The sequence below is a fragment of the Papio anubis genome, chromosome 7 (assembly GCF_008728515.1).
Source record: "Papio anubis isolate 15944 chromosome 7, Panubis1.0, whole genome shotgun sequence".
Taxonomy (NCBI): Eukaryota; Metazoa; Chordata; class Mammalia; order Primates; family Cercopithecidae; genus Papio; species Papio anubis.
The window spans coordinates 80,112,883-80,139,290 of record NC_044982.1 but is presented as its reverse complement, the minus strand read 5'-3'; the positions used below and the strand labels follow the sequence as shown (position 1 = coordinate 80,139,290).

Below are 26,408 nucleotides of genomic sequence, written 5' to 3'. Positions count from 1 at the left end.
AAGGCTAATGATATTGAACATCTTTTCATGTGCTGGATGGTCATTTTGTATCTTCTTTGGAGAAATATCTATTTAGATTACTTGCCTACTTTAAAAAAATGGGTCATCTATAGTCACTATAGCCTAGCTATGGAAGCAATCTAAGCGTCCATCAACAATAGATAAATGGATTGAGAAAATGTGGTATAAATGCCCACCATGGAATACTATTCAGACTTTTAAAAAGAAGGAAATTCTGTCATTTGCAACAACATGGATAAATCTAAAGAACAATATGCTAAGTAAAATAAGTTAGGCACAGAAAGACAAACACTGCGTTATCTCACTTATATGTGGAATCTACAAAAGTCAAATTCATAGATGTATAGAGTAGAATGGTGGTTGCCAGAGGGTGCTGGGGTAGGAGAAAGTGGGAGACAGGAGAGATGTTGGTGTCAAAGTGTACAGTTTGAGTTAGACAGAGGATATAGGTTTTAGTGATCTATTGCAGGACACGGTGACTATATTTTAATATATTTTAAATTAAGGCATCATATATATTAAAATTGTTGATTTGAGATGGGAATAGAAATCAATTAAGCAGACAATAAGCCTTTCTTGGATGCCTGTTGTACAGAAGTAGATCCAAAGCATGAGAGAAGTAATGGTTTAAAATATAGGTTTAAAATAATTTCCTGTACTTTTCTCCCCATGTCCTTCTATTCTTTTTGTATGTGTATATTCTCTAAACAAAATGTTTGGTCAGAATTTTATAACATTAACGTAGTACTTTCCACTTACCTAGTAATTCACTATTGTTTCTCCTGTTTGTGCCTGCCAGTTCCTTTCTTATTTATTCAATTGTGGTTTAATAAAAAGGAAAACAATATCTCTGCTGTTACTGAGCTTAAAATCTAGTGGTTTAGTTGGTAGTAATTAAAGACAATAAAATTAAAGCCTAGTATTCTAACTGTCTTGGTCACAAAAAGAAATCCTCTTTGAGTATTCAGAACTATGTCAATGGAACCTTTTGCAACTGTACATTTCTTCCTTTAATCTGATGTTCACTTAACCATTCATTCAACAAATGTTGACTAAGTACTTATTGTGTATATAAACTACTCAGACACTAAAGAGACAACAGTGACAAAGCCAAGCTTTGCCTTCATAGACTGTATGTTTTGGTGGAAGATAGACAAAGTTTTGTCAGAGAGTCAAAATTGGGAAGTGAGCACTTTTGCCATTATTGTAAGTTTATTTTCTCCTTTTTTAAAAGTTGATTTATTTCTAACCACATTCTATTTTATGTTATTCCCATTTTCTGCTAATTACCTATTAGAAGTTTAGGTGGTAACAGTTCTATCTTTAGTATACATTTGATTTTTAATAAAGGCTCTTATGAAATGAAAGCTACAAAAATTAGAAATGTATGCACTAATCTCTGGTCCTAGTGGATACTTCAATGTATGTGGCTTGTGATTCTGTAGCTCAGATCTAAATGAGGGCTCTGCTGATAATTGTTGCAATGTGAAAGTTGGGAAGTCCCAAAGCAGAGAGGAAAATGGAGCAGAGAGGAAAATACGAAGACTAAGGGGAAGCATTTAATTTCTCTTCTCCCCAATCCTCCCAGAATAACAATAATAAAATAAATGTTTTGGGATACTTGGAAGTAGGGAACTCAGGAGAACAGGCCATAACTCCCCACATTTTGGGCTATGTATGTTCTTGCCAAGAGTCCAAAATAAGAATTGACAGTGACCTAAGCCAGAGTGGAGTCAGTACATGGAGTGAGAAGGTGAGTGGAAAGGATTCCAGGTTCCCTCAAGGGAGAGAGGGTGTCAAGAAAAGACTCAGGCCTGGCTCGGTGGCTCATTCCTGTATTCCCAGCACTTTGGGAGACCGAGGTGGGTGGATTGCTTGAATCCAGGAGTTCAAGACCAGTCTGGGCAACATGGTGAAACCCCGTTTCTACAAAACAATACTAAAATTAGCCAAGAGTGGTGGCATGCGCCTGTAGTCCCAGCTGCTTGGGAGGTGGAGGTGGGAGGATTGTTTGAGCCTGGGAAGTGGAGGTTGCAGTGAGCGAAGATCACACCACTGCATGTCAGCCTGGGCAACAGCGAAACCCTGTCTCAAAAAAATAAAATAAAGGCTCAATGGCAAGAGTGGCCCTGGGAAATCACAGCTATAGACATCAGCATGTTTGTGCTGCCCCACCTTTACTTTGAATACCAGGATCCTCCACCTACCAGCAGCTGTGCTAGCCAGCACCTAAGGTTCTTTAATGAACTCAAGACCCTCCTGTGTGCTACTGCTCTGCCCAATGAAAATCTACCTGCTCTGCATCTTATGATACCAGAATTTTCCTTAGCTTTCTTCCACATTCAGAGGATCTGGCAAACTGTCCAGAAAAAAGTAAACGTGAATGATAACAAGTTATCTCATTCAGGAACATTTTCATTTGTGACATTAAAAAAAATCAGTCTCTGTTGAGTCAGCTCACATTAGTGAATAAAGACTGCTGGTGGAAGTAAAGCACAGACAAGGGTCTTCCTCAGTTCTCAAAATGCACTGCATTGGTAAAAATTCAGGCTTCTTACGTCAGACCAGCCTTCCTCCGGAATATGATCAGTAGAAAGGGAGGAAAATAAGAGAGCAGTCAGAATACAACCTGGAAACCAGTTCAGATGATGCCTACTGAATAACAGCGAGTACAATACACATATTTACAGTGTACCCATCAGAAATATTGTGCACCATCTGAGATGGTTTATCTTTCCATGAAATAAAGGGCAAACTGTACCCATTTGTCAATTTTCTGGACAAAGTTCATATGGAATCTGGTGATTATGACTTAGCTCTGTCAATTGCGTTTGTATTCATGAAGGAAATTGCAGCTAAATTGGTTTCTGCAACTCCTAATCCTAAGAGCAAATATTGTTGCTAAGATGTGCACATTACCTCATTCCCACAGTCCAGAATAGATTTGGCACATTTACTTAGAAACAAGAACACTGCCTAGGGCAAAATTCTAGCTCAAAGACAATCAGGTCCAGTAGATGAGGGGATCACTACAACCATAAAGTAGAAACATCAGATTAAGTAGAACATTTCTAACCCTCACAGGAATCTTATGAAATATTATTATCCCCATTTTTCAGAGGAAGACATGGTGGCTCAAAAAGTCAACTTACTACTAATTGAACATACAACTTATTACTTGAGTGTGTGAACTCACACAGCTCCACAAGGTAGCATGACAATATCTCATCCACCTAACTCAGGGGATAAAGCAAGATAACACAGGTAAAAACACTTGGAAAATTAAACTGCCTATACTGATGATAAGCATTATTATTATGTACAAACTTTCTTGGATGAGAACAGACATTAAAATCTTGGTCATGTGCAAAATTGTTCTTAATTTGAGAAGTTGTTCAACCCTGTTTTTAGCCCCAGGATTCTCTGCTTCTATGTATGAAGTGGGAAATGAAATATAGTCATGCAAGAGGCTATTTCTTTAATTTTCTGGATTGTCACATTCATTCAGCATGAAATTTTGTATGGAAAGTCAATTTTGGAAAGTTCCAAACTTAATTAGATCTTGCAGTTTTGTGATCTTCATTATAATTATCAAATACTGAAGAGCTAATAAAGGATCAACCTCTGGGCTGCAGAATAACCTAATATATTCATACCTCAATGACATCCTGAATTAGAACTGTGGGCTGATGAACTCCAGTGAACCAACCAGCCAACCATAGTTGGCAAATTCAAACTGCAACACACAACTGAGCCTTGATCAGACCAAGATGAATATATGATATGTAAAATAACCCAATAAAGTTTATCAATAACACATGGGCAATCCAGATGAGACATACACTGGCTTAGCAAGTCTAATTAAGAGCATTTCTGTGATAAACTGAAGCTCTACCTTCCGCTATCATGCTATGATTCATTTGAGTTTATTGTAACAAGAAGAACGAGCAGTGGGCATCTTCTTTATTAGTGATTCTTCTTCCTGATACTTGCAATTGAACCAAATAATACATATCACACTTTTTATATTTCAAAGGATGTTTCAATACGCAGACATTTTTCTCAATGTAGATTCTGTGGAGGACAGGGTGGTGAATTCTGGATTATTTCTTTTGTTTTTTTGTTTTTGTTTGTTTTATTTTGTCTTTCTAAAAAATTGCTGCAGATGCTTTTCAGAAGCCTTTCCATAACTGTTTTGGACTAGTAGTATCTTAAAAATAAATGCTACCACAACAGAGCCATGATTTTAGCAATATTAGAAACCCCATTAACTCCTTCAGGTCCTTAGCACCTTGATTTAGTATCGCCTCTACAATTATCTCCTAGACTCTTGCCAAAATTTAACATTTGAAAGCCAAAGAAGTAACACAGATATTGCATAGGAGAAAAATTCCAATTTAACTAAATATATTGGTGTATATTGGTAGCAACTTTGATCCTAATTTTGTGGGGAACTTTAAAGATAGAAGCTGGGGGAAAACCCACAATTATTTAAAAATGTACCTCTTTTATTTTAGAAGTATAGACTTTACATTTTAAAAAACTGTTGCATTCAAATCCCTTGCATGAGTTTCTGAGTTATGCATGCACTAAATGCTTTTCTAACTGTAAAATAAGCAAACTGAATTGTTTGTAATATAGGTGAACAAAGGCCAATCCAGAGCCAACTCCATATTATTTTAAGCCTTTCAGGGGTAACTGAAAGGAAGAGGTTAGAAATTCTTGAGGGCAAGGGTCATCTCATGTTCTTTGCCTGTACATGGATAGAGAAAGTACTGTGCCTGAACTGTTGTTTGATTCTGTGAGACAAACATGGTTTATTTTGTGTTGCTTGCATTTGTCCGTCTGTCTATTTGTTGGAAGCATTCAATTTTGTTTGAGAGAATCATTTGAGAGTTGCTTGCAGAAGCTAAAGAAAGGAGGAAATATTGAAAGGGCTGCTATGAGAAACTTTGAGAAACTCCAGGCTTTGAGAAAGTCAGATGCTGAGCACAAGCAATATTGTTTTGCTTCCAAGAAATAACGTATGCCTCAGATTCAGGTGGAGGAATGTTATCCCATCTACACAAAAAATCCAGCTGTGTATAACACCTTGATGAGTGGCAATTTAGAAAGAAAATAATGAAGCATTCTTGGCATAGACACTGGTGATCTCATGAAAGCAATATCAGAAATGGCAAAAAATAGAACTTTTGCTCTTTTGAGAGAAGATGACTTTGGCCAAGGGCAGATTTGGTAGGAGCATAAGAACATGGCATACCTCCAAGGTGAAAGTCATAGGTTTATTGGCCTGTGAGCAAACATGAAGGACCAATGTGGGCACTCCTCTAAATATATGGGGTAAATTTGTTGATAGGAGGTTATGAAATTATGCAATAAATGTACTTGGGTTTTGAATGATTGTAAATTTATGCTAAAAGCAAGTTGTAATATTATTATGTAATCATAGACTGGTTTATTTATTGATTTCAAACTGGGTTTTTGACCAGTCTTCTATTCATTTTTACTTAAATGAAGGAAAATTCTAAAAGAAAGATAACCTGTTAGGTCAAAGTAATTGTTTATCTATTTCTTCCAAAATATGACTTTCCAGATGTAGTTAAAATGCTTTCCAGAGAATGCATCTTCCATTTATAGTCACGTGTTGCTTAACTATAGGGATACATTCTGAGAAACATGTTGTTAGGCTATTTCATCATTGTGTACTTACACAAACCTAGATGATATAGCTTACTACACATATAGACTATATGGTATAGCCTATTGCTATATCTAAGCTACAAACCTGCACAGCAGGTTACTGTACACAATACCGGAGGCAATGATAACACAGTGGTAAGTATTTATGTCTCTAAACATATCTAAACATAGAAAAGGTACAGTAAAAATATGGAACTATAGTCTTATGGGACCCTTGTCATATATGTAGTCTGTTGTGAACCAAAACATTGTTATTGAGGCACATGACTGTAGTTAAAGGTGTTTCACTTTTTTATGAATAGGCCATAAAAACAGTTGTTTTGTTGTATTCAGCCAAACTGATTTGCTTGCAATTTCTTGAGCTGAACTTATATTTTGCACTTTTGCTGGAAACAATGTTCTTCTTTACATCTGTCTATCCAAGCCAATTCTTACTTAAGATTTCAATTTAAAATTCTAACTCATTAAAAAAAAAAACTCCCAGGGCCAACTGAGGACAAAGCCCTTCTCTTTCCTCTTAACTCATTCATTTATTTGTTCTGTATATATTTACTGTGGATGACAATGTGCAACTCATCTATTAAACACTCACTTATGCTTTTGGATTGTCAGTTATCTTGGTACGTGTCTTGACTTTGTCCCCTGTGACTAGGATAAACAATCAGGAAATGGACAGTATTTTACATATCTTTTCTCTCTGGTTTAGTGCCTAGTTTCTTCAACGTAGCAGGCTTTCAATGCATGTATGATGGATTTGATTCAGATTCGAATCTTGAAATAAAAGAAAATGTCAACTGAATTATATTCCTTTAACAAGGGCTGAAAGACAATATCATTGATTGAATACCTGTTGTGTGTCAAGGCGTTTTCATAAATGATCTCTAATCTTTATGATGGTCCACTAAGACAGAATTTCAGTAGTCCTCAATGTGTCTATAAGGAAAGAGATACTGTGAGATACTGTTAAAACATTTCTCTGGGATACTCTGCTGGTAAGTTGTAGAACTGGCTCTGAAACTCAGGCTTATCCCCTTGAAAACCGGGAGGGTATTCAAGTGGGAAAAGATTCTGCCTCTGCAGTTGTCACCCTAATAATTTCCTTTACAGATGATCCAACAGACATATATCTTAATATTATTCAGAAAATGTCATATTTGTCCAACTCTTTTTTGTTCTTTCACCTTTGTGTGTTTCCTTAGCTAAGATTCTAATGAGATTAATCTTTTTTAGAAAATTGAAATCGACCAAACAATAAACAGCACTTTCAGGCTGTAATATAAAAGCTACTGAGTTAATTATTTTTATTTCAAAAAGAGAAAAGCTTTATTTAATTGCAATTACATGCCCAATAATGGAGTGTTTTCTGTGTTGCTTTGGTGTAAATGTTCACCAAATGTATCAAAATATTATATCTAGGTATTTAATTTTTAGATTTGTTAGAATTGCTTTGAAACTGCAGAAACATAGGAAAATATATAATTAAGAAGTATACATTGAAAAGAAGCAAGACACTAAACTGATTTTCAGAGTGGCTGCTGTTCCTTATATATGATAATACAGTAATAAGAGGGAGATCAAGGATAGCAAGAATCTCATCAATTCAAAATAATTGTTTATTACTTAATGATAATTTTACTGCAGCATTTGTAATTATAGATTATCATTTTAGTGTGTTTCTTTATAAATGACGACTTTTTAAACGATTTCTCTAACTGTTGCCAACAACTACAAAAGCTCCCTTACAGACTTGTGAGGCCTTGAAAGCACCTAGAGGAGATGGGCTATAACAGGAATAAACTTGGTAAGTGGGAGAAGGAAGTGATCTACAGTCGTAATAATGGCATCTAACGAGGCACAGAGAACTATGGCTCTATTCAAGTGGGTTTTGTTACTGAAGGACTATGACTTAGTGGGTAAAACTAAAAAATACGTTTCTCAAGGTCAGTGATTCTTAAACGAGGGAAGAAGGTGGCATGTTGGAATTGTCTGGGGATATAGGGGACATTTTCCTAGCTATTCTTAGTCCTCCAGAGATTTTGGTAAGCCCACCTCCCTGCCAGTAGCTATTCATCAGTAGCTATTTATTGTCATAGTGATTCGCTGTTTTTAGCCCTCTGGTATGTTAGAGATATAAAAAATATATAGCTAATAATTGCTAGTCTAGTCACTGGGGAAATGTGTAGCAATATGGGCAGTATAGGTAGTAGCATCCACATAGCAGGAGATAATTCTGGTTTGAAGTGGGTCTATATCCTTAGTTCATCCCCTAAAGTGGAAGAATTCGCAAAGATTAATAGGACACTGGGCCAGAATGAGAGGACTCAGGCAAGGATTAGCTTTCAGCAGTCTGTTTCTCAAATAACAGAGGGTTTTTTTTTTTTTTTAATTTATATACAAGGTATTTATTAAAGTATTAATTTAACAATAAAACCCTGCAGCAACCTAAATGTCTAACAATAGAAAAATCTTTAAATAAGTTATGTCATATTTATATGATGGCATGTCATTTGTTTAAAACATTTTGTTTTTAAGATTATTCATTGAGAGGAGGCAGAGCAAGATGGTCAAATAGAAGCCTCCAGTGATTGTCCTCTCTGCAGCAACACAAAACTGAACAACTCACCATAGGAAAAAGCACCTTTATAAGAACCAAAAATCAAGTGGGCAATCACAATATCTGGCTTTAAAATCATACTAAGGGAAGAGGCAGTGAAGAGGATTGGAAAGACAGTCTTAAATCGCCTATAGCACCCCTCCCACATCGCCCAGAGGGTTTTAAAGGAAAAGACTGAGGATCAGGGGCTTTTACCACAGGCTTGGGACAATTTAATTTCCAGCTCACCAAGTTCTGGGAATGGCATTATAAAATATATCTGGACTTGGTTGTAAAGAAATAGATATAACTGAATTCTATAAGTTGGCAATAGCCAAGGACTGGAGAAGGCAGAAACAGAGATAAACAACATATAGACTTGATTATGAATCATTACTATGACAATACAAAATCTATGGGCGTAAAATATTATTGTAAAAATGTGTGTTAGGGAATAAAATAATGTACACTGTCATTGCCTCTGTGCAAAACTTCCCTGGAGGTCCCAACCAATGCAAAAAGATTAGAAAAAAAGTAGAATGATATATCGGGATTCAAAAAGAAAAGTGATCAATTATTCTTTACAGACAAAATGACTTTCAATATAGAAAATCAGAGATACTCTAGAAATAAATAATTAGAAATTATCAGAAAATTCAACAATGATACTAGATACAAGATAATTATACAAAGAGCAACTGTGTTTCTGAATGCCAGCAACAATCAGATAGGAAAAAAAACAATAACAAGTATTCGTTCATGAGAGAGAAAAAATAACCAGCTATATAGAGAAAAATATTAACAAATAAGGTGAAAAACATGTATGGAGAAAATTAGAAACTTATATTTAAGGTTGAAAAGATAAATAAGTAAAGTTCTTCACACACAATGTCATGAAGAGGTCAATGTTTTCCAAGTTAACCTCAACATTAAAAAAAAATCCAACCAAAAATTCCAAAAAGGAATTCTATATTTCCTGAAGGGCACAGTAAAGCCAAGAAAACTTTAAAGAAAAATAAGATACGAGGCAGTTGAGAACTCTTCTGCCATATGTAAAGACTTATCATAAAGCCTTAGTAATGAAGATAAGTTTGTATTGGCACAGATGTGAACAAATAAGCCAATGATACAAAGACAAACTGCCCACAAACAAACTCTACTGGAATGAACAGTGCCTCATACCCCCAGCCAAATTCATGCCCACTCAAAACCACAGAATGCAACCTTGTTCAAAATAGTGAGCAGTTGTAAATATTAATAGTTAAGTCATACTATATTAGGGTGGGCCCTAATTCAAAGACTGGTATTCTTATCAGAAGGCCATATGAAGACATGGAGACACACAGGAAAATGGCACGTGATGATGGAGGCAGACACTACAGTGATGCATCTGCAAGCCAAGAATGTCAAGATGACCAGGATGACCAGAAGTTAGGATAAACAGAGGCTCTGCCAACACCTGAATTTAGAACTTCTCACCTCCAGAACTGTAAGACTCCAGAACTGCAAGACAATTTCTGTTGTTGTAACTCATATAGTTTGTGGTAATTTTTTGACAGCCTTGGAAAACAAATATACAAATGTGTACATTAAAAATTTATACAGGGCTGCCACATTGCATAGCTCCAAGAGATGCCATTTACATTATATTCTATGTGCTCCAGAATTTTGCCATTCATCTTGAATATGATGTGAATGATGCCGCTTGGAATTGTGCAGAGCAGCAGTCTTCTTTACCTAGGAGAAAAGAGGTAGTACAAATTACTGGATAAAGGACTAATTTTTTAATGAATCATGCTGGAACTAAGGGCTAATCAAGTGCAAAAAGGATAAAGTTACAACCTTATCTCATGTCATACAAGAAAATTAATTCTAGATGGATTGATGGCCTATATAAGGAAATAAAAACTGAGAATTACTTATTAAGCAAAACCAACACACACAAACGTTTTGGTAAGATTGATTACTTTGAAATGTAAATTTTCTGTGTAACAAAGGACACCATAAACAATTTAAAAGTACAAGGAACAGAACAGGACATATTTCCATTATGTATTCTTTATGAAAAATTGATATCCAAAATATTTAACTCCTACAAATCACAAGAAAAATAAAAATAGTACAAAAGAAAAGGAACCCACAAAGTATATGAACAGGTGTATGAGGAAAGCCAGCATATTTATGAAAATATTTTAACTCTGTTTATACTCAAAGAAACACAGATTTAAATACATGAGATTCTATTTTATGCCGTGAAGATTAGGAGTAAAGAAGAAGTCTGAAAATACTAACGGTTTTTGCAAAAATATGGGTACATGAGAATTCTCATACATTGCTAGTAGAGGTGTGTAAACTGCTACCCCTTTGTAAGGCCATTTGGCAATATCTGGTAAAGTTAAAGATATCCATTCCCTATAATCCAGTAAGTCCATTTTCAATTATGAACCCTAGAGGAACTTGGACATGGGCACAAGGAATCATGCAAAATGTGTTGATCGTGTACCATTTTTAATAGGAAAATGTTGTGCATAATATAAGTGTCTATCAATAGGAGAATGTATAAATAAATTGCTTTATAATTATATAATTAAATATTTATGTATTCTATATGTAATCATTGTACATCTATAAATAAACTAGAACTACATTTACATTAAAAAATCTCTAAATAATAGCATAAATTTTTTAAGATGTGAAAAATACCTGCTGTATAACATCACCATGTAAAATTTTAAATCTCACAGAATAATAATAAATATTGTAAAAACATATGTTGTTTTGAATAAATACATATGTCGTGATGATTTAAATAGGGACTATAAGAATACAGTGGCCGGGCGCAGTGGCTCACACCTGTAATCCCAGCACTTTGGGAGGCTGAGACGGGCAGATCACGAAGTCAGGAGATCGAGATCATCCTGGCCAACATGGTGAAACCCGGTCTCTACTAAAAATAAAAAAAAAAAATTAGCAGGGCATGGCAGCGCATGCTTGTAATTCCAGCTACTCGGGAGGCTGAGGCAGGAAAATTACTTGAACCAAGGAGTCAGAGGTTGCAGTGAGCTGAGATTGCACCATTGCACTCCAGCCTGGGCAACAAGAGGGAAATTCTGTCTTAAAAAAAAAAAAAAGCAGTATATACTAAATTCAGGATAAAATTCACTTGTTGGAAGATGAGAGAGGAATGAGATGAGGCACCTTTAGTCAAATATATAATGTTTTGATTATATTTTTAAATATAAAGGAAACATGACAAAATGTTAACATTTATAAACTCTGGTGTTGGGCAGTACATGGATATCTTACATATTATTTCCTATTATTTTAATAGAGTTGAAATATGTGGTAAACAAAATAGAGACAAAGAAAGCAGAAAAAAAGGTCAAAGAGAGAGGAGAAAAGAGTTGGAGATGGGAGAGGATAAGGAAAAGAAAATAAACATGGTCTTGGAGACAAACGACCTGCATGCTAATTGTGGCAGGCAGTGTGGTTTAGTAGAATCAGCTTGGCAGTGTGCTCAGGTAAATTTATTTAATTCTAGCTTCTTTCAACTTGGACAAGTTAACTATTTTAGGACTCTATTTACCCATCAATAAAATGGATGGATTAAAATGTAACTGAAAGTGTTCCGTGAAGAATAAGCAGAAGGAAATATGTAAAATGCTCAGTGTTGTGCCTGCTGGGTATTTACTGAGCCTGTCATGGATAGTAAAGTCCTCTCTCTCTTTCTTAAAGCAGTGAGAAACAATAAAGCCTGTACAGAAAATGTACTACCTTAACTCACTGGGTGGAATTGAATTCTTCCTTCTCATGAATTTTTTTTTTTTTTCTTCATCTCAGTAAAAGTAATTTTGAAAGGAGATTAAATGCCTTTGGCATAGAGAAAGATGCAGACTATGGAGAAAATTGCAGGGCTTCAGTTTCCACCAAACTATCCATTAAAAAAGTAGGTGAGGAAGTTCCCATGGTTCTGCATTTAAGCTCAAGTTGCTTATTTAGGGGATCATGGTTCAGGCCCTTCACCCTTAGTTGTTAATGACCTTACATTGAAGTACTGAATGGAATACGCAGTAGGGTCAATTGCAGACTCAATGACAAGAATTAACGTGCAAAACTCCCTAATGAGATTTGTGCTTATTCCTTGTGGTTCAAGGAACACTGTGGTTAATAGTTTACGGCCTGCAGGGTCAATCCGCTTGCAGAAGCAGAGTTAACTTAGGCATTCCCTGGGCTGTATAAACAACCCTGTATGTAGTTGGAAGCTTAACCCTCCTTTCATCATGCCAGAAAATCCTTGGACTGCTGCCATGGTCTGATATTTATGGTTCTATAAGCATTTGACTCTGAAAAGTCTCTTATTCTGGAAAATGGCCACTGGTCAGTTGCTAATGCACAAGTGGTAGAAGAAAAAGTCACCCTTTAAGGAAGAGAACGAAGGGAAAAACTTATGAGAATAACAGTGTCATGTCTACCAATAGGATAAATGTATATGCGTGTTTAATACATACAGATGAAAATCCTATATGTGTATTTCTACACAAAAATGCTAAAATGGTAAAAGAAATGCTTTTAAAAATTTAAAGTTACCAAAAAAAAACCATTTCCCTTTTCTTTCTAGAAAAGGAGAAAAACTGTGGCATATGGTATTTATCAAAGTAGTGGAATAAAAGAGCCAAAACTTGTATAGGCTTCTGTCCCAGTATAAACTCACTTTCTCTAGCTCTATGGGCAGAAAGCAACCTTGAGGAGTTCTTTGATCTATTTACCTCTTCTCTGAACTAAAATGGCTTCTCAGAGCAACCAAACAATTGTTTATCCTATTTGTTAAATGGGAAATTATTTAATAAACATTTTTAGACATAATGTCTCCATGTCTAAAAACAAAATTTCTCTGTTTTTAAATCCATTACGACCCTTTCTAAGGATTTTTAAACGAAGCATAGAGAATCACATATCTAATAACTGAATCAGGAGTAGTGGTTACATACATTTTCTAAATGTCCTGTCTCCAAGGTAACCTGTTTTTTCCTGACAGGCTGGAGGGGCTAGAGAGAAGTGAGATGAGGGAGACAAGATGAAGTCACATCCGAAGATGAGGTGGCCACTGGCTGATGGATCGATTCCGACAAGAATAAAACAATTCATAGAAATCAATGTCACCGACCCACAGATGCATCTCAGAATTGATGCCAAACACAAGGGTTGAGTTGCAACCACTGCAGTGTTTCAGTAACACTAGCACCTCATAGCCAGATTAGAAACTACCTATTAAAACTGAATCGTATCATTAAAAAATCACCCAGGGACCTTCAGAATGTTAGCCTGATCTACAAAATCCAGGCAGGGGATAGAGAAATCAGAGGCATCTTGCTGGAATTTAGTGTATCTTGCCAGGAGTTTCTGATGTTATTCAAGGAAGAGATGGTATCTCATTTCTAGAAGCGCTTGAAAATACCCAACTTGCCTGCACAGGAATGTTCTCACCTGGGAAGTGGCCCAGGCTCAAACAGAGAAACAGAGCTGACTGATAATTGCAGGCCCATTCAAGGTGGAAACCACTCCAAACCTGGGTCAGCCTTGCACATTCTGTGTTGTAGAGGTTACAAAATACCAGGCAGAGGCGTCTGAATACCAGAGCTCACAACAGAAAGAAACTCAGTTCTTCGCCCAATAGAGCCCAGCAAATAATGAACTTATACTTGTTCGTCCTTTTCTGCCTCTATCTCCTTCATAATGTAACACCTCATTCCTACCTTTATTACCACCAGTAGCATGAAAACACACAGCTCCCAAACTGAAGGAGCTGTAGCATCTTGAAGACATCTGGCCTGCAGAGACAGAATGCTCAATAACACCTGTTCATGGTTACCGAGAAGTCACTACATGTTGAGCACTAGGCTACATGTTAACATTTAAGAAGTATAACATCCTAATGAGTGAATGTTAGTATAATTATTCCTATTTTAAGGTTAAGGAAACTGAGGTTAAAGAAGCTAACTAATTCAAAGATATGCGACGAGTAAATCGTAGATCTGGGAATCCAACCTTGGGAGTCTTATCTTGAAGTTACATGCTCTTAACACCACATCCTGCTCTTAATACCATATCCTACTGCCTAAGATTAACTAAGATTTTGCCACTTGCTAGATGGAGAAACTTGAGCCAATCATAGTCTCTCTGAATGTCAGTTTTCCATAAAATAGGATAACTATCCATTCTTTTCTCCATAACAATTTTATGAAGTCTCTTTGATGCACTAGTCTAATTACTGGGATACATAATTGAACAAAAGAGAGAGGGGGAAAGGTAGAAAGATTTTTTTTTAAGTTAGAGAAAGATACAAAATAATTTTTTAGAGTGTAAAAAAACAAACCGTGAATAAAATAACTGAGGGAATAGTATAACATGGTTGTGCATGATGAGTATCAATTTAAACGAAGTGGCCAGAGAAGCCCTCTCATGAAGGTGACATTTGACTCACTGAGACCTTAAAAATACAAATGTCCCCTACATGTGAAGCCCATTTCTAGCAGTGGGGACACCATGTGCAAAAGCCCAAGGAAAAGGAAGAAGCAAATGTGACAGAGTCTTCAAGCAGGGAAGTGAGGAGAATGAGGTTTGAGGGCTCTGGAGGTAAAGCTGGGGAGTTTGGACTCAAGTCTATCCTATTCTATTGATTAAAAAATTATTTGTCAGTCGGGTGCAGTGGCTCTGGCCTGTAATCCAAGCACTTTGGGAGGCTGAGACAGGAGGATCACTTGAGATCAGGAGTTTAAGACCAGCCTGGGCAAAACAGGGAGACTCCATCTCCACACACAAAATAAATTTTTTTTAAGGCCAGGAAAGGTGGTGCACCCCTGTAGCCCAAGCTACTTGGGAAGCTGAGGTGGGAGGATTATTGACCCAAGGAGTTTGAGGCTGCAGTGAGCTGTAATCATGCCAGTGCACTGAAGCCTAGGCAGCAAGCAAGACCCTTTCTCTCTCTCTCTCTCTCTCTCTCTCTCTTTCTCTCCATATATAAAAATATATACATATATATTTATATATATGTATGTATTTATAGCCTAAATTTATTGGTTTATCAGTGCAAGCAAGGAAGACTAGATTCCTGTAAACAGTTATGAAAAGTCTCCAATGTAGAAATCTAGCAATGTAGACATTGAGTGATGATGAGATGGGAAAATAATTCGGGAAAGCTGACGTTTTAAAACAGTTATTCTGATAGGGGTGGAGGAGGTATATGTTGTTTCTTCTAGTCCCTCTCTCTTTCATTGCAGGGCATATGCAAACTGAGGTGGTTAGTAGTGAGTGTGCATCTTGTTCCGAGGGGGAGCCTGGAAGATGTTGTGGCGCTCTAATGTCAAGCTCTTAAAACCTTTGTTAATTCATTTAACAAACTTTAATTAAGTGTGTTGCAGTCACTGACACCAATTGTCCTGGTATTTCTTGCTAATGGTACCCCAGCTTTTTTTGTGACACCAAATGTTGACCCCCAAACAGCGTGCTCAGTTCCACAATTTCCCAGGCTCCTTTCCAAGTAAGGAAGATCATATGCCCAGGTTCTGGACAACAAGGTGCCTGGATATGTGACCACCCAAATCTCATGTTGAATTGTAATCTCCAGTATTGGAGGTGGAGCCTGGTGGGAGGCAACGGGATTACGGGGGTGGTTTCTCACAGTGGTCTAGCTGCTCTCACCAGAGTGAGTGAGTTCACGTGAGATTTGGTTGTTTAAAACTGTGTGGCACGCTCTCCCTCTCTTGCTCCTGTTGCCGTGTGATGTATGTGCTCCTCGTTTGCCTTCCGCCATGATTGGAAGTTTCCTGAGCCTCCCCAGAAGAAGATGCCTCTATGCTTCCTGTATAGCCTGGAAAACGGTGAGCCAATTAAACTTATTTTCTTATAAATTACCTAGTCTCACATAATTCCTTATAGCAATGAAAGGATGGCCTAACACAGTGTCAATGGAAAAATCTCCGGAAAAAAATAGGCTTTCTGATATAAAAATGCCTTGCAGACCTTTAACTACAGGGGATGCAACTGTCAGAGGCCCACAGCTGCTGTATTCTGAAATCCATTTGGGACTTTCCTAGGAGTCTATGCTTCCTTAGGGTGCTCCCAGCCGACCAATGTGGCAGGAACACTGAGGCACGCCCATTCCTGACAGATGAGGGATTTCTCTGACAGGTGGCTCTGCTGAGGACTCCATGACAGTCTTGTGAAACTGGATTACAGTCTAAGATACATCCACGTGGTATCGTTTGAAAGTTTGTTCCCTCTAAAACTCATCTTATAGTTTAAGCCCCAATGTGCTAATGTTGATAAGTGGGGCCTGGTAAGAAGTGTCTAGGTCATTAGGGTTCTACCCTCATGCATGGTTTAATGCCTTAACCAAAGGGCTTTCAGGAGTGCGCTCTCTCTTGGCTCTTCCCCTCCTCTCCATGTGATGAACAATGTGTCTTCCATGCAGAAAATGCAGTGTTCACCAGGCCCTCAACAGACACCAAACTGGTGAATGACTTGATATTGGACTTTCCAGCTTCCAGAACTGAGCCAAGGCATTTCTGTTTATTATACATCACACAGTCTCGAGTATTCCGTGAAAGCAGCACAAAACTAAGCACCACTCAGCCTTCCTCCCTTGTCTTTCTCTCAGAGTCAGATTTGCACTGTGGTCTGACAAGTCTTCCAGCCTCTCCTGGTCACTCAGTATTTTCCCTGACAGACATTTCATACTGTAATTTTTACATGTTCATTACTATCTTGGCCTCTGCTTCTCAGAGAAGCTGAACTAACACAAGAAGCGTATCATTTATATAATGTTATTTTTAAATTCCCAAGGTATATTAAGTGAAAAAAACAAGATTTACAAGAGTATGTAAAATGTGCTACCTGTTGTGTTAAAATGAAAGAAAAATAAGAATATGAATGTATGTTTGTTTTATATGCAAATGTGATTTGGATTCATATGTATAGGGGTGAGTCACAACAGAAACTGGAAGGCAGGTGGAAGACAGGGAGATATATTTTAACTCTATATCTTTGTGTACATTTTTAATTTTAATGAAATGATATTACAGATATAATTTTTTAATAAAAGATTCAAGGTTGTAAGAAACAAATACAGACTTTCTGGGTTCTGGTTGCTTTGGAACTTGTGACACATATTCTCAATAAGGCAATTTAAGAGTTAGAAAAGATTTTCTGTAAGTCACAATAAGACATCAATTATTCAACTTGGTTACTTGCTACAACCCTAAAGCAGCGACACTCCTTATGAAGCTGTGAAAACTACTTAACACCCTTCTAACAGGATTCTACCACCACTCACGGCACACACAGCCACATCCATAGAGACTCCATTCAGAATTCGAAACTAACATCTGAATTGATTCCTGCCTAAATTTAAATTTAAATATATGGCTATACATCCCAATTCTAATCTAGAAATTCTAAAGATGACAGGTTTATATAGCACCACAATGACTATTGCAACTTCTACTCTAGAAGGTGGTTGTTTAATAAGGCAAAATGCTGTTTCCCATGCTAAGCACATCATTTGGAGCTGTAAGATCAGCTTTCATTTACCCTAAACCAGCTTGCAAGGTTATGATACTTATAAGAATGGAAGCCAAATTATTAATAACACTTTTTTAATAGGTTCGATAAAGGCTTTATTAAAAAATAGAATGTATTTCAGAGGTAGACAGTTTGGAGAAAAAACGACATATGATTTTCTGTGCCATTTCACACTAGGATTGACAAAAAATTATTTGACCATGATTTGGGGAAAATGTAACTTGCAGTATTGTCAAGCAGAAATACTTCAAAATTTCAGAAATTTCAGAAATCCATCCATTATATTTCGGAGAACACTGAGATAGTTTTAAGAGCAATGGTGTGGGAAATTGAGTTCATACAATTTCCCTGTATTTCAAGCTTCCAAAAGTTATCTGTCATGTCTGTAAACATGAATTCTTATATTAGAGAGTATATGTGTTCTGTAAGGAAAATGTTATCCTCCAGAGTCCATTCCCCTACTAACTCTCATGAGAACTTGAGCGATATCTCAGGGATAGCATTGGGAGTAAGGGCTATTTTTTATTGAGCTCCACCATGTTCTAGATCTGTGTTAGGGAATTTAAATGTATCATCTCTAAATTTCATGACAACCCTATGAGCTAGGTATTATTTTTCCTTTTTTACAGTTGAAGTCCTGAGATCCATTAACACAGATGAGGTAGAGCGAGGGCTCAGACCCAAGGTGATCTGCTGTGAAGCTGATGCCTTTTGCCCTCTGTGAATTGTCTCACAGCACAGACAAGGGGAAAGAATCTTTCGCTGTGGCCTTCGCAGAGCATATGACCTGCTAATCTCGATTTGTTACTTGCGTTTTATTCTCTAGATACAGAATTCACTCATCTATCCTAAAGTTGTCCAAATAATTGTATTTCCATACTCTCCAAGTATGGATGTGTGGCAGGCCTAGGAAGCCACACAGGAGAGCATTCCTCTTTCCATGCCATTCAGGTCATATTTTACAGCCAGACTGGGACCAGTGAAGGTGAGTCTCGCTCGTTGAGGGGAGACTCCACTTTGTGGGGGAGACAGCTGGCCCTGTGTTACTGTTCAATGCTGGACCTGTGGTACTTTAAGAGTAGAAGTTACTCTGCAGTGAGTTTTTCTCTGCCAATACCAGGAGACATGCCATAGCAAGGCTGTTCAGCACAGGTGAGCATCACCATGGTCCAGCTCTGGTTAATGTCCACCAGGCCTTCCAAAGAAAACGGAGTTCATATGAGCTTAATAGGAGCTCCAGAGAATTAAAAACTTAGGAATCAAATACCTTAGAATTCTGTGGTCAAGTCAGGACACTGGGTACCACTTTATATTATTTATTTTAATGTTTTATTAAACTATACAACACATTGCTATGTAGCAGTGAAAAACACAATACCATAATACAGAAGATTTGTTCAATATGAAAAGTAAAAAACATTACTAACAATTTTTTGTATATCCATCTTGAAATGTGTAATCGTATATAAAGGTATATCCTCTTTTGCCCCATGTGTGATTATACTATTCTCATTATTCTGCATCTTGCTTTTCATGAACTGTGTCTTTGAGATTTTGCTCTATGTATACATAAAGATTGCATCAGGCAAAGTTGCCAATTGTAAGCAACAGAAATCTAGCTGACTGAGGCATAATGGCATTTATGTAAAGTATCTGGGGAGCTTTCTGAATGAGATGGCCTGCGAACAACAGCTGGGGACCTCACAACAGGAACTACTCCCAAACTTCTTTCTTGAGCTGCTCTGCTAAAGGCACCACTTCTGAGTATGGCCACTGCTGCTACTTCCTCAACTGACATGACAGTCACTGACCCCAGATGCTGCTGCCAGAAACATTGCCCCTGCTACTCCTGAAGGAAGAGCAAGCTGCCACCTCTGTCACCACCCTGATGGGAATGGATTTTTGCAGCCCTTGATACTTCACATCACAAGCTTCCAATTTAAAGTTTGTGGCAGTTCATTCTGAATGGAAAAGTCTAAGACCTATGCCCATGTCACAGTAAAGGGAAGCTTTAAAAGTGAGTTTCCAGAATTTTCTCCTTCTGTAGTAAATGTGGTCCTAACAACTAGGGCCAGAAATCTTCAGATATAGTCATAGGTCCAATGTTGTTCTTCCAAATAAAAAAGGACAACCATCAAGTAAAGAGATACCATATTTTTTAAATTGGTACCTGTCATGTAGCTTTAATATGAAGCTAATCAATCCCTAATTATAAGTCTAAATAGCACTTCAGTAGGCATCCTTGTAGATAATTTTGCAATTATCTCTGCAAAATAAATTCATGGAAGTTACCATTCAATGACCATCAAAGAGCATGTGCATTCTAAGTTTGATAATTATTAATAATTGTTACTCCTATGACTTCTCAAATATTGTTCCAGGCTGGGCATGGTGGCTCACAGCTATAATCCCAGTACTTTAAGACACCAAGGCGGGCAAATCACCTGAAGTCAGGGGTTTGAGGCCAGCCTGGCCAACATGGCAAAACCCTATCTCTACTGAAAATACAAAAATTAGCAGGTGTGATGGCGCATGCACCTGTAATCCCAGCTACTCAGGAGGCTGAGGCAGTAGAATTGCTTGAACCTGGGAGGCAGAGGTTGCAGAACCTAGATCACACCACTGCACTCCAGCCTGGGTGACAGAGTGAGACTCCATCTCAAAAAGAATAAATAAAAAATAAAATATTGTTCCAACGCACACTCCCATGTAGTAGTGTGGAAGCGAACCTCACACAGCATAACCTGGTCAATAGTGAATTAAATGGGTTAATTTTTGCCAATCTGATCAAGAGAAAGTGGAAACTTGCTGATCAAAATTCAATTTCTTGAATTATAGAGTAGGATTGGCATCTATTTTTCATATCTCCATTATTTTCTATTAACCACTTTGCTATACTTTAATATGAGACTCCATTGCCTATTCCTAAAGTAAATAGCTGACTTATTATGATGCGGGACAGGAAAGCCTCAAAATTGGGGCCTACCCCAGGAGGGTTCTTGGATTTACCCAGGAAAAAATTCAAGAGCAAGCTGGTGGTGTTAGGCAGCAAGATTTTATTCAACAGTACTGCTCCTTACAGAGCAGGGCTAACTCACAGGCAGTGCACCCAGAGTCAGCAACATATGGGTTCTTGGCAATCGCACTTATACTCTAGTAAACCTACTTTCAATTACATGCAAATTAAGGAACAGGTCAATGCAAATTGAGGGATTGGTTATTTAGCACTTTCTTGGAAAGGGATGGTAACTTCTAGGTCATTTTAATGGAAAGGGGTGGTAACTTCTGGGTCATTGCCATGGAAAGGAGTGGTAACTTCTGAGTAGTCGCTATGGTATTTATAAACTGTCATGGCACTGGTGGGAGTGTCTTATGCTAATGAGCAGTGACAGCAGGTAGAGATCAACTTCATCACCATCTGTTGGTTCCTGTTGGTTTCTTCACTTTATCCTGTCTGGACCAGATCCTGTTTTGGTCAGCAGAGTCGTGACCAGAAAATATGTCCTAGTCTCCTACCTCAGTTAGAGTTAATTTCTATCCTGAAACTGCATTCCATCATTGAGAAGTTGCTAAGTTGCTACCTTCAAGTCCCACAAAAGGACACACACCTTTACTGGTGAAGGTCTTTTCCCCAGATAATTGTTTTAAGTCAGTGTCACCAAGGACATATTGATTTAACATCAGGGACTACTTGTATATGTTAAAGGCCAGGTTAGTGGAGAACAGTTGGGGAAAGAAGGAACATAATCCTTCTTTTGCTGAGTCCAATATTTAATACTACAATGACAGTAGTCCTGCCCAAAAGGAAGGGCCTCTTTCATAAAATCCCTTTCATCAACCATTACAATTTTATTTCCTTCCAACCTTCTCTTGAAGTGGGGAGATTTGGAAACCCAAGTCATTCAATAGCAGTATCTACAATTTAGCATTTTTCATCATGTGCGTTGGCATCAACAAAACATGTAACATGGGGCAAATGGAAAGAGATTACTTGGCTTGCTTAAAGTGGAATAGTGTTTGCAACACACATAAAAGCATCTAGACTGGATGAGCACAGATCATAGATGGGTGTGCTTCAAGTGTGCCCCGCCCCGCTCTGGCCAGCAACATGAACATCACCTGACAACTAGAGCCCACTCTAGACCTACGGAATTCAAACCAACTCAATAGTCCCATTAACAGTTTTTGTTTTTGTTTTTTGGATAAACATTGAAATTGATCCTTCTGGTCTTAAAGCTTGAAACTTACATTTGTTTATCTAAGTTCCTTCCTCAAGAAAGGTCTCTCAAGCTTCACAAAAAAAAGGATCAAAGAACTGAATTTCACCAATCATGGCATCCAGACAATAAGATGCCAGACCCCTCATTCATCATGATTGTTTCATTGTTCCTCTCTAGTTCCTGTTTTCTTACACATTGCTACATTCTTTCCCTCCTATATAAATCCGAGTTTTAGTTGGTTAGGGAGATGGATTTGAGACTGAGCTCCCATACAGCACCCAATTAAAGCCTTCTTTCTTGGCAATATTGGTCATCTCAGTCATTGGCTTTCTGTGCAGTGAGCAGCTAGACCTAGAGGACCTAGACTTATCCCCTGGTGTTTCTGCAACAGAATCAGAAACAGGGCGGGATATGGGTCCTGACAATCTACTTCAAGGAGCCTTCCAGATAATTCTAATGCAGGTTACAGTTTGAGAACTGGGCAGTGTGAAGAAAGCTGTGGCGGTTCAGCTTTTATCCTTTATCTGGCAGTCCCTGTCAAATTTCTTCTCTCAGGAGAAGACATTAGAGGAGAATTTGCTGCCCCACAAAACAGTCACAGGTAATCCTAGATCCCTTAGATAACCTGTCCTATTCAGGAGTCAAGGAAAACTGCTAAAGCAAATATCTAGAGCAAATTTTACTTTCAGCCAAGCTTTTGAAATTTTTGCTGTGATTTTAACTCTGTCATATCTAATGTAACAAAGGAGCATTGAGGGCTTCTATGCTTACACATAACAGACACAACTGTGTCCATCAGTAAAATCACCACCTACAGAGCATAGCTGGCCAAGGGAAGTGAAGGATCTGCCTTCATTAAGTTTGCTCACTGTGTTGCCACTATATTTCTGGACTCCCCCTTATCACAGTGTGACATCCATTTGCACACCACATTTTTCCAGTGACTGAAAAGTGATCACTGCAGCTTGGCATCCTGCACTGCAATACAATCATTTATTTCTCATAGCACTTTATCCTGGACATTCCCATTGAGCATAAAGCCTTTGAAGTCTATGGTGCATATAATTCATCCGACAGTGGATTAGATTGGAGTCCATCTAAATAAAGCCCAAGCCTGAGGAGACATCAAAATTTCTCTTCCATAATTGGCAAGTGCTATTATGCTACTGGGCTATCTAAAAAAAAAAAAAAAAAAAAAAAAAAAAAAAAAAAAGGCATTTACTTGGCCACATATTTTATTGACTTTTGCTATAATAAATATTTCTTTACTTTTGAAGAATTTTTTTAATGTCTCAAAATTTCCATCTGCCCTAACAAGCTCTCAAACTTTGCCTCAGTTTGTATTTAGCAATATGCCCACTAAGAAAACAAGGAAATGTTTGTAAGAATTTCCTCAGGCTTTTTGACCTATGAGGATTGCTTTGGTTTCCCCTGAGCTTTTCTGCCTAATTTGTGTAAATCCTTTTTAAATTGGGGTTCATTTACTTAATGTTAGATGTTTGCAATGACTTCCTAAAGCTAATTTCAAAAGACAGGCGGTTCCAGGAGACAGCTGCTTCTCCAAAGGGACTTATGAGAAAGAGAGGGGACAGGAGAGAAATTATGGAAACACAGAGACCAAGGACTTGAATTTATTACAGCCCTAACGTGGCAAGCACTGAAATAGTTACAATAACAACCCTTAGCTTTCAACTTCTTCCCCTTTATAGACCCTAAGATAAGATTTGAAACGTTCTGCCTATGTCACCATTTTTAACTCCGTGTTACAATATAAGTAAATCTGGCCTAAGAAACACCTGGGGTAATTCAATAATAAAGCAGGACACAGAAGATGCTAACAGTTGGCACCAGGACATAAAAAACACAGAGAATATAAAATGTAATAGCAATTGCAAAATGTAATACAATTGCATGAAAATGCAATTAAATCAGGTTGGATAAATAGCTTCCAGGATATAATAGCAAGAAGAGAGAGTTCATTTCAATGAAGTGAAAATGGCAAAAAACTGAATAAATAATTTAAAGCTGGAAATGAAAAAAGTTCCGCGTGGAGTTTAGAAGACAATTGAGCTCATCTGACCTTGTGCAAGTCAGTTAACCTTCTGGGGCCTCACTTTCCTTGTTAGGAGAAGGAGGAAACAGGAAGGAGCATTAGACTACTAATCTCAAAAGTCTATTCAAGTCCTCTCCCTCTCCCCTCTGTTCCTCCCATCCCCCTTCCCAGCCACCTACCCCAGATTCTCAAGTGAGTGGTAATATAGGGCATCAATGCAACATTAGTGGCTCTGGAACAGAAAATGCATATATGCAAACTGTAAATTTGGGTTTCATGCAAAGCAATTATTTTGATATGCTCAGATTATTTGTCATTCTTTATAAAAACAAAAGATAAGAATAAATGCCTGCAATGGTTGAATTTCCCTATTTTTATCTTTCTCTGGCTACAATTTTCCCTTATCTGGGGTTACAAAAAGGCATACTGATAAAACAGCCCATGTGGATAATGCCATGCTGAGGTTCCAGGCTCAATCATTCTCTCCACTTTTCTTCCCATCTGGTGTTTTTCTTTCACCTGATCCTCCAGGGTAGAGAAGTTAGCTGGGTGCTAATCAGTAGGTAGGGAAAGGAGAAGCATGTGTTATTGTGAACTGGATGGATCATGGATCATGGGTCAATCAAGCAAGGACTCTAGTGAGAGCTGTTAAAGAGTTAAGTCATTTAACCATGAAGACATATAGAAAGAAAGCAATGCCTTCATGCAACATGTAGACATCAGTCAATTGCAGAGACCAAAGGGGAATGTTTTGTTTATCATGCTTATTTATAAATCCCTGGGATTTTGAGAAAATCAAAGAGATATTTCTAATTTCCATGTTTGACTTTGGGTTTCTTGGCCTGCAGTGTAATATAAACAGTTAGTAAACTCTGTGTTCTTCATTGTCAGCTGAGGATACATATCCCACCCTTCTCCACTCCAAGTCATTTATCAGCAAACGTGAATGTTAAAAAAGATCATTGGGACGGGTGTAGTGGCTCATGCCTGTAATTCCAGCACTTCAGGAGGCCGAGGCAGGCAGATCACTTGAGCTCAGGAGTTCAAGACCAGCCTGGCCAACATGGCAAAACTCTGTCTCTACCAAAAAGACAAAAATTAGCATTGTGGTGGCGCATGTCTGTAATCCCACCTACTCAGGTGGCTGAAGCATGAGAACCATTTCAGCCCAGGAAGTAGAAGTGGCAGTGAGCTATCACACCACTGCACTCCAGTGTGACTCTGTCCAAAAAAAAAAAAAAAAAGTGTCTTTGTAAATGAAATGTTATTGACCATGACCAGTAGTTTAATGATTAAATTTATGATTGGAAATGAATCTATTTGTTAGTTATATGATGATTATAATGGTGGACTGTTTAACAGCATTAATAATTTCTCTTAGTAGGAGAAAAATAGTTGATGTACTGGTAATTTAAGTTACTATAACACTACGGCAAAGAGATTAGATGTTGCACTCTGTAGTCAGACTACCCGGGAACCACTGCTTCCCAGATATATGACCTTAGGCAAGGTATCTCTCTGGGTATTAGTGTCCTCAAATGTAAACACTGAGATAGAAATGTCAATAGCAACAACTATCTCATAGGTTTACCCTGGATTAAATGAGCTACCATAGGTCAAGTATTGGAAACAGTCCTTGAACACAGTAAGTACTGTATATGAGCTATTACTGTGAGAAAGAGGCTTTAGGAGGAACCACTAACAGCAATAACAATGGTCTTTATCTTACTTTCAAGGCACAAATAGCCTTGAATTATGTGCAAAAGTCAGAATTGCAGAGTATCTATGTCTAGTATTCTGTTTCCCTAGACAAATACTCCCCACCCCAGTTAGACTATTTGAAAAGGAATTGGAAAAGGATCCCTATGAGTGTATGCTATGTGCTGTAGTTGGTGTTCTGTTTGTGGGAGCAAGATAGGGAAGTTATTGCATACTTCCAACAGAGGAAACTTGAGCTTGTCTAATTATTTCAGGATAACTTTTTTTTAAAGTCAGATTATCAAAAACAATGAGTTAATCTTACAGAAATACATGGCAAAATGTAGCTCAGGAAGTAGTCTAGCTTTAGACTGCAAACCAGAGTGAATAAACAGTAGAATTCTTATTCAGAACGGAACAGCAGTCTGTAAGTCTTTTTGTTTCTCATGACTCAGCTCCTCTGACTCCAACGTCTCTCTGTTTCTACTTTTTCCAACTGCCATTTGGTAACCTTAAGTATTTCTTGTACTCATACTCTTCCAAA

At 37.7% G+C, this 26,408-nt stretch overlaps 1 long non-coding RNA gene across 1 annotated transcript in view; it reads right to left on the bottom strand.

Moving 5' to 3' along the window:
• Positions 1 to 4,061: 4,061 nt before the first annotated feature.
• Positions 4,062 to 26,408, bottom strand: part of LOC103886156 — a 34,605-nt gene continuing 12,258 nt past the window's right edge. The window contains exons 3-5 of the long non-coding RNA XR_002523277.2: positions 9,794 to 10,051; positions 6,569 to 6,654; positions 4,062 to 4,095 (exon numbers count right to left, since the gene is read on the bottom strand). This is a non-coding gene — a long non-coding RNA (uncharacterized LOC103886156). The remainder of the gene's footprint in view (positions 4,096 to 6,568; positions 6,655 to 9,793; positions 10,052 to 26,408) is intronic.